The sequence below is a fragment of the Peromyscus eremicus genome, chromosome X (assembly GCF_949786415.1).
Source record: "Peromyscus eremicus chromosome X, PerEre_H2_v1, whole genome shotgun sequence".
Lineage (NCBI taxonomy): Eukaryota > Metazoa > Chordata > Mammalia > Rodentia > Cricetidae > Peromyscus > Peromyscus eremicus.
The window spans coordinates 132,391,210-132,400,411 of NC_081439.1; positions in this window are offsets into that span (position 1 = coordinate 132,391,210).

Sequence of the window (9,202 nt, forward strand, 5' to 3'; positions counted from 1 at the left end):
TAAAAACAATATAGAATAGTGTGGTGATATTTTTTTTGTGCCCTAACAAATGAAGCTTGCCTGGAGATCAGAGGGCAGAGCTAGCCCCTAGTTAACCATAGAAGCCAGGCAGTGGTAGTACACACCTTAATCCCAGCACTTGGGATCTCATGCTTTGATCCCAGTACTTGGGAGGCACATGCCTTTAATCCTAACACTAGGGAGAAGGAAACAGGAAGTGGCATGGCTGGGCAGAGAGAGGAATATAAGGCAGAGGGAGACAGGAGCTCAGCCCCCTTTTCAGGCTGAGGAGTTGGTGAGATAGGAAGTGGCTGTGGCTTGCTCCTTTGTCTCTCTGATCTTTCAGCATTTACCCCAATATCTGACTCTGGGTGTTTATTATTAAGACCAATTGGAATTTGAGCTACAGAACAGAGTCATAATGTGTAGGTAGCACTATGATAAGATACATGACTCAGAAATCACACAACAATGATTTAGCAAATGTCTATATAAGACTGTATAACTTCTCAGGAGCCAAAAATAGCAGATTCATGTGGTGATATTGTGTTCCCCAATATATCAAGCACCCTAATAAATTTACCTGGGGTCAGAGAACAGAACAGCCACTAGACAGACATAGAGAAAATGGTTGGCACTCACACCTTTAATCCTATCACTTGGGAGGCAGAGATCCATCTGGATCTCTGTGAGTTCAAAGCCACACTGGAAACAGCCAGGCGTAGTGACTCACGCCTTTAATCCCAGGAAGTGATGGCAGGAAGCAGAAAGGTATATAAGGTGTGAGGACCAGAAACTAGCAGCCTTTGGCTGGTTAAGCTTTAGGCTTTTAGCAGCAGTTCAGCTGAGATTCATTCTAGATGAGGACTCAGAGGCTTCCAGTCTGAGGAAACAGGATCAGCTGAGGAACTGGCGAGGTGAGGTGGCTGTGGCTTGTTCTGCTTCTCTGATCTTCCAGCGTTCATCACAATACCTGGCTCTGGGTTTGATTTTATTAATAAGACCTTCTAACAATTCGTGCTACAGATTCATCTAGAAAAACAAAACAAGAGAAGATACTAGCAATGTTACACACCAGGATGAATAGCCATAGTGTACAGCAAACTTCCTCAGGGTGCAGCAGGTCTCAGATCCAGAAGCCCAAATGGTCAGATAAATTTAGGAGGAAGTCATGCTCAGTGTGGAGAAGAGGAATGCAAAACCAAACGAACTGTAGTAGTATCTTACATTCTCCAAAACAGCAAAACTTGAAAACTGGACAACAGCAAGAGAAATTCTCCCCTGTTGCTGAGGCAGCAATTACTGTCATGTGGTTTGTGGCAGTCCAGGAGCTGAAGCAGTAAGAGTGTATAACACAGAATAGGAACAATCAAATGTGCCAGGTCCATGTTACAAACAACTGCAGCAACAAAAATTCAAGTAATTACGCCATTAGGGCCAGGGGAAAGAATTCAGAAACTGTTGATTGAGAAAAGCCTTGAGCAGGTTGTGAATACAGCACACTAACATTTGGGGACAGAGAAAAACCATGCACACAAGGAAGAAAAAAAGTCAATCTCCAAATTCCAAAAAGAATACACATACCTAAGGACAGAGGGAATCAGCACAGAACCTTTGGAAAGAAAGGGAGTGGGAGCGGGAAGGCAGGAAGAAGGCAAACACATAAAGCTGTTCTCCAATCCTTCATGTTAGTGAGGCTGTAGATAAATGTGGTACAATTTGGAGTGGGATGGTGTCAAATAGTAGGTGTTTTCTCCCAGAGGTAATTCTACATTGTGTAAAATTTCAAATGTAGTTTTGTTTTATTTGTATATTTTTATTTGTTGTATAATTGTTTTTGTTTTGAGATACGGTGTCACTATGTAACTCTGGCTGGCCTGGAACTCACTATGTAAACCAAACTGTCCTGGAAATCAAACAGATCTGCTTATCATTGCCTCATCATGAGTGCTGGGATTAAAGCCATATGTTACCACACCTGGCTTAATGTTTTTATGTTTGGGGGGGTTGTTTTGTTTTAGATTTATTTATCTGGGGGGGGGGGGGGTTGCTGGAGAGATAGCCCAGTGGTTAAGAGCATGTATTGCTTTTTCAGGCAACCAGGCTTTGGATCTCATCACCCAAATGGTGGCTCACAACCAATTGTAACTCCGGTTCCAGAGGATCCACCAACCTCTTCTGGCCTTCTTAGGCACATACAAGCATGCAAGCTTGTATATTACATATAAAATAAATAAATCTAAAATTTTCTTGATTTATTTTTATTTTATGTGTATGAGTGTTTTTGACTGCATATATGTAATTACACCAGCATGTGCATTTCCGGTGGCCCAGGAGACCAAAAGAGGGTGTCCATGTAAGTCCTTTAAAGCATGAATGGCTGGACCCCATTCCCAGACTTCTCTAACAGCCTTAATAGCTGTTTCCAGCCCCTCGAGGCGCCAGGCCCTGCCCTACAGAAAAAAAACAAAAAAACAAAAAAACAAGATCCTTGAGCTTGCCTCAAAATCAGATCTCAAAATCCCTCCAATCCCAGGCCACCCTGGAAAGCTCCCACGCCCCCCCAGGACACCCCATAAAAGCCAGTTCTTTGCTGTTTCTCCCCTGAGCAGAGGCAGCCACCTTCCCTCCTATGTCTTTCCCAATAAATTTCTTGTGTGAGATTTGTTGTGCAGTGTGACTTTGTTGTATTCCTTGGCTCCCAACTGCCAGTATACCTTTCCCTTCAGAACTATAACACTTAACAGTCCATTTCTCTGGAAACTCAAGTTACAGGCAGTTATGAGCTGCTATATGGGTGCTGGAAACCAGACCTGGTACCCTGAAAGATCAGTATATGCTCTTAACCACCTAAGCCATCATTCTAGCCACTATTATTTAGTTTTTGAGATAGCTCTCAGAGCTCAGACTGGCCTAAAACTCACTATGTATCCGAGGCTGGCCTTGAACTCTTGATCCTCCAACTTTACATTCTGAGGGTTGAGATTACAGGCATGCAACACCACACCCATTTTAAATGTGCAGGTTTCCCCAGTTAATTCTGCTTAGAGCTAATTATCCCAGAGAGGTAGATACACCTTCAAGGCTGTCAAGGCTGTTAGTTGTAATAAATAAGTTGTAATAATAAATAATAGTGAAAAGGATATCAACTGAGGATTGTAAATTATAATTCAGGTATCCTACCAAACACCTTAAGACCAGAGGAAAACAAATTAGGTGGTTTCTGTAGACATGGAAGATGCCAGTGATTTATTGCTGCACAGGAGGATCACAACAAAATGAAATGGCATCTGTGTTGTTTTAAAGCTGTGTGAATACTGTGTTGGTAATCCCAAGCAAAAACAGAAGATAGAGAAAACACAGTCTTGCTTAAAATATCCATGTCTGGCAAATTTTTCAATGATTTGGTCTAAAAATATGCATGCTGCTATGTAGGCAACTTGACAATTTCTATTAGACTTACACATCCACTCCCACATGAAATAGCAACCACTGTCTTAGGCTTTAATTTAAGGAAGAAATGGAGATATGATTCTGCAAAAACCTATAGGTGAATGTTCAATCAAAGATTTTTGTGTAATAGTTTAAAAGATGGGAAAGAAGGGTTACAGATGTAGCTTAGTAGAGTGCTTATCTAGCATGCATGAAACCCTGAGTTCAAACCTCTACCCTGCATAAATAGGGTATGGTGGCTAGGCAAGTGCGTGAAATCCCAGCACTCCAGAGATGGATGAAGGATTAGTTGTTCAAGACCATCTTCAGTTTTATAGTGAGTTCTAGGACAGACTTGGATACTTGATATCTTGTGTCAAAAAATTTTGAAAAACAAAACTCTGGTGATGTTTTAGCTTTAGCACAGTTTCTCTGCCTTAATTTACTGCTATTTCAGCCAGCAATTGCAACTCCAAAGTTACGTTCTCTGGCAGAGGCCTGTCTCCTCAGGCTGCAGACTGGCAGGAATTCTGTTCTCACAGGCACCAGCTCTGTGACTGTCGATAAAGGTAGCTTTAACTAAATCTCTATCGTTCTATTTATAAATAAGTCTCAAGATTTAAAGGCTGGAGTGAAAACCTGCTAGCTCAGAGAGGTTGGGTCACAACTAGCTAACCTATTCTTGCCAGTGTCTCCTAAAGACCCAAGCTTCTGCTTCTCCAAAACAGAAAAACCTGTGCCACTCAAAACCCCTCCCTACTACTTCCACTACATCTCTTTTTTTTTTTTTTTTTTTTTTTTTTTTTTTTTTTTTTTTTTTTTTTTTTTTTGGTTTTTCGAGACAGGGTTTCTCTGTGTAGCTTTGCGCCTTTCCTGGAACTCGCTTTGGAGACCAGGCTGGCCTCGAACTCACAAAGATCCGCCTGCCTCTGCCTCCCGAGTGCTGGGATTAAAGGCGTGCGCCACCACCACCCGGCCCACTACATCTCTTTATCTCTTCTAGATGCCCTCTGAGGCTCCAAGATTACTTTCCTTTCAGCTAGTTGCTAACTCAGCCTCCTGACCCAAGGTTAATTTTATTTAATTAATGCAAATACAAACTTGGAGTGCACAGTATGATCAAATATCCCCCAACACTCTGGTCCTTTAACTGGTCACTGCTCAAACAAACTGTGGTTCATCCAAATGTGATACATTGTACAACAGCGAAAGGGAGAATTATTGGCAAAACTCAATGGTCTCTTTAAAGCATCAGACTGAATAAAAACAAGACTACTGTTAAAGGTTGCAGGCTATGTGGGTACACCGATGGCAACAGTCTTCCAGTGACTAAATTCAAGACCCTGAACAGGAAGCTGCTTACACAATAGGTTCCATAAATCTCCAGCAAGAGGAGAGTCTATAAAAAAAAATCAACAGGAGAGACCCTAGTGCTAAGGAGGCCTATGTCCTGGCTGGGCGAGCGAAAAGGACCCATGTAGTGAATAAGCCCAGCACAAGCACTTTAGACACTTAGTAGGCCCAGCACAAGCACAACACTTTACAGTTGTTTTCTTTTTTTCTTCTTAAATTTTAAGAGACATGGTTTCTCTGTGTAGCCCTGGCTGTCCTGGAACTCACTCTGTAGACCAGGCTGGCCTCAAACTCACAACAGATCTTCCTGCCTCTGCCTCCCAAGTGCTGGGACTAAAGGTGTCCACCACTACCGATCAACTAGAGTTGTTTTCAAAGGGCTTGTTTTTTAAATTGCTCGGGATGGAACCCAAGATATTGTTAATACTAGGCAAGTGCTCTAACACTGACTACATCCCCAGTCCTTCTTAGAGAGTCTGAAGCTGCATTAAGGTCAGCTAAGAAGCCCAGAGCCAGGCCAATGCCAGAAGGAGCCACAGGTCTCTTGGATGCCTCTGGACAACTTCCAGTTAGTCTGTGGTTTATAAATGCAATCACAGCTACATGAGTGGCTGAGGCATGAGAAATGCAAGTTTGGGACCTGCCTGATATAAACGACATGTTCAAGATGAGTCATGAGCAGGACCCTATCCAAAAATGGTGCTCAGGTGAAATTTGGGAGGTTTTGTTTTGTTGGTTTTAGCAGGGGATATAAACAGCACCCTTGTAAGCATCCCAGGTGCAACCCCCAGCACTAAACAAAATGGGTGGGGAATACACTGAAGCCTCAGATGTGCAGAAAGCCACATCTGACTACGCAAACCTCAAACCATCAAAGGAAAGAAAACATTCATGATGGGCAGACAGCCACAGAACACACAAGCAACAGGCAGTTTAATGGGCAAAAAAGTGTCCTTCATTAGAGGGGCAGGACTTCCCCGGTGGTCGTGATTTCTCATTGGCAGAGTTAGTCATCCTCCGAGAAAGGCAGAGAACTTCCAGTACAGAGCACCACCACTGAGGTAAAGGTGGGGCGGTAGCAAGGTCTTTTTTGGCAATGTCTTCTGTGTCTCCAGACGTGGGCTTTTCCCTTTTTGGGGTATTCCTTCCCCAGCGAAAATACCGAGGGGAAACCTCTGTCGAGAGCCAAGACACAAGCAACCTTGTGGATTGTGAGTTTGCCCATTCTCTTTCCCCACAAAACTCATTCTGAGAGAGAGAGAGAGAGAGAGAGAGAGAGAGAGAGAGGGGGGGGGGCCTTGAAGGTCACAGAAAGAGTCATGCTTGCCAGGAAGTTTGGCCACATTTGTGGTTACCCACAAATCCGGGTAACCATGGAATTCCATCACAATGCCTCTGGCCACGACCCTGAACTGATCTCCAAACTCTCTTGTGCCACCTCCCGTGCTATTCACTGGACCCCTCTCCTTCCCATTGTGTCCTGTTCTCCAAGTGTCCCTGAGCTTGAGTAGGAAAATTAACCAACATGAACTACTCTCCCGGGGAGAAGTAGGCACAGTTAGCTAGCCACCATGTCACAGCACTGGAGGCTGTTGTTAGAGGTGTTATCACATTCTTCTGGGGAAGGGGAGGAGTGAAGCAACAAAAGCTTTAACAACATCCTGAGAAGTGTGGCTCACCAGAAGGGGAATCCTGTTCTGCCCCTGGACCACTTGTATCTTGGCCTCGTTCAGCTGGGGTTCTTTCAGTTCCTGACTCTAGTGTTTCCTGGGGTAGACAAGGGAAGTCCTGTAGAGAAAGCTTGTGACTTTCTAGAGGGTCTCATAAACCAGGGTCTCCAGAAGCTGATTCCAGTATGTCCCTGCCCACAAGTAGGACCCTAGGGCCTTTTGGAGACAGTGTGGCCACTCTTGGCACCTACACGCAGAGCCTCTCCAGCTGTCTCAAATCAAGGGCTCTGCTTTGGCTACAAATCAAGTTCTACTGTCTGCACTTAATTTGGCCTGGAACTGCCTGTTGTGGGCTAGTGTTCTGCCCCTTGAGCCCTTCTCACTGACCATGGCAGCTGGGCCTTGGCGTCCTCTCTAATCTGGGTGTGTAGAGAAAGGACACACACTGGCCCTCCGTTGGGGGATGAGGAGAGGGCACGGAGGGTCACTGTCATACACTGCCTTGTCTCTGGTAGTCCTTGACAGGTATCATGACTCAAACTGATGCCCTCTGCCTGCCTTCACCTACCAGTCTTGGGACCCTGGTTGATCCCCTCCTGCCACCCACCTGAGTCTCCCTGCCTCTCTTTCAGGCTCTGGCTGCCTGGCATATGCATGGGCATCTGCTCCTCCACAGATGTCTGCAGCGCTCGCCCCCACCCCCAACTGTCTGTGGCCTCTGTGGGTTATTCCCATGATCACCTGCTGCTTGTCCCCTCTGGTCTATTCCCACCCTGCCACCTTGGCCTGGGCCAGCCCTCTAGAAGCCCAAGGGATTACTGGTCAGTTCCTGGTGGGGTATGAGTGCTGTGCCCCCCCCCCCACTGCTGAGGGAAACCCTACTGAAGGCATTGTCCCCCTTTCCTTATGGGGGTGGGGGTGGTTGAGCAGAGTGTCTGGGCTGTCAGGCTAAGGGAAGAGGAATGGTCGGCTGGGCCTGCCCCCTGCCTTGCCCTGCCCTGAGTCCAGCCTGAACTTGCAGTCTCTGGGCCCTGCTTTCAGCTGGAGCCAATCAGTCCCTGGTCCCCTTCTTGGTATCACTGGGTGGGAGATCAGGCTGTGCGAGGTGTATGGCCATGTGGCCTTGACCTCTTGACTTCTGGTACCTGTTGGCCAACAGAGCCAGGGCATGGACTGTGTTGTGGTTGGGCAGATTCTAGGCCATGTGGTCTGGCTGACTTGCAGAGTCAGTCAGCTGAAGTGGCCACAACTGTGTACCCTGCCTGCCTCTTCCTGGTAGCCTGTGGGACCTCCTGTACTTCCTGTGTGGCTGGGTCTGTCAAGAATGGTAGGCATGGGACTGGAGAGATGGCTCAGCTATTGAGTACCTGCTCCTCTTCCACAAGACCCAGAATTGATCGATTCCCAGCATCCATATTATAGTGGCTCACAACCATCTCTAACTCCAGACCCAGGCAACAAAATGCTCTCTTCTGGCTTCTGTAGGCACCAGGCATGGATGTGGTACACAGACATACATGCAGGAAGACACTTATACACATAAAATAGTTAATCCTTTTTAAAAGGATCCATTAAGGATGATAGGCATACTTGTGGGTATCATATGCCTGGCTCCTGGCCAGTATAGGGCACCCATCTCTTTTCCTTTTGCCTCCCTGACCAGATATCTTCCAGTTCACTGCCTGAAGCCTCTCACCAGGTTTCCTCAGAAGCCTGTCCCATCCCCAATCAGGCATCTTCTGCCCTATCTACAGCCCTAGGTGTCTCGGCCACCTGTGTATGATGTAGAGGCAAGGAGACAGGGACCCCTGCTTAACCCAACTCAGCCCTGGGCGGGCAGTGGCTCCCTTGAGTAACTTTGCCAGGCCTTGGCTTGAGAAGAGGGTGTGAAGGTGGGCCTGTGTGGGCAGAATTGGTGCCAGGACTGGGTAAGAGGCTCTGGGTGATTAGGGAGCAGGGATTGTCCCAGGATGCAGTCCTAGCTATGTAGAGGGGGAAGCTGCCTCATCTGCCTCTGCCTCTGTTAATGCTGCACCTCCTTGGACTTGCCTTTGATACTTTTTACCCCTTGTCCAGGTGGGAAGCTTCTGGAGGCTCCCAGAGTGTTGGGCCCTCCTCTCTATCCTGGCTGTTCAACAATAATACCAATGGGCCAAGGGAAAGATTTTATTTAGTTGTGTCTACATGTCCCTTGGGCAGTGTCTTCTGGGACTGGGCAGCCTCAGATGCACAAAAGCGAGGATCCCAAGTATACCTGCTTCTACCTAGTGCCAGTGTAGAAGTGGGGTGCAGAACCTTCCAGAGTCAATGGGACTGTTTTGGCTCAGCAGTTCAGTCCTTTATCCCCTATGTTTCTTCTTGAATGACTAGCCTTTGGCCAAGTGCTCTGAAGTCCTGCCTGATGGGGTCCCAGCAGAGGTAATGCCAATGAGTCAAGTGCTAGGAGCTTAGATAGGATATGATATGCAGTTTTCACTAGAAGCTAGGACTTAAGACATTGTTTAATTTTAGTTCTAGGGGACACAGGACAGAATCTACATACAAAAGATGCAGAAAAGGGTTATGGAGCAGAAAGCCAAGAGATTTCCCCACTGTACTTGTGGCACAGAGGCTCTATGACAGGTCCCATTTGAGGATTGATGAGAGAACCATCAAGAATACTTAGGACCAGAGCACTGTGCTTCCCTATGAGTGGACAACCCCTTCCTTTCACTGATGGACAAGATACATACCCTGTTGTGGGAAGG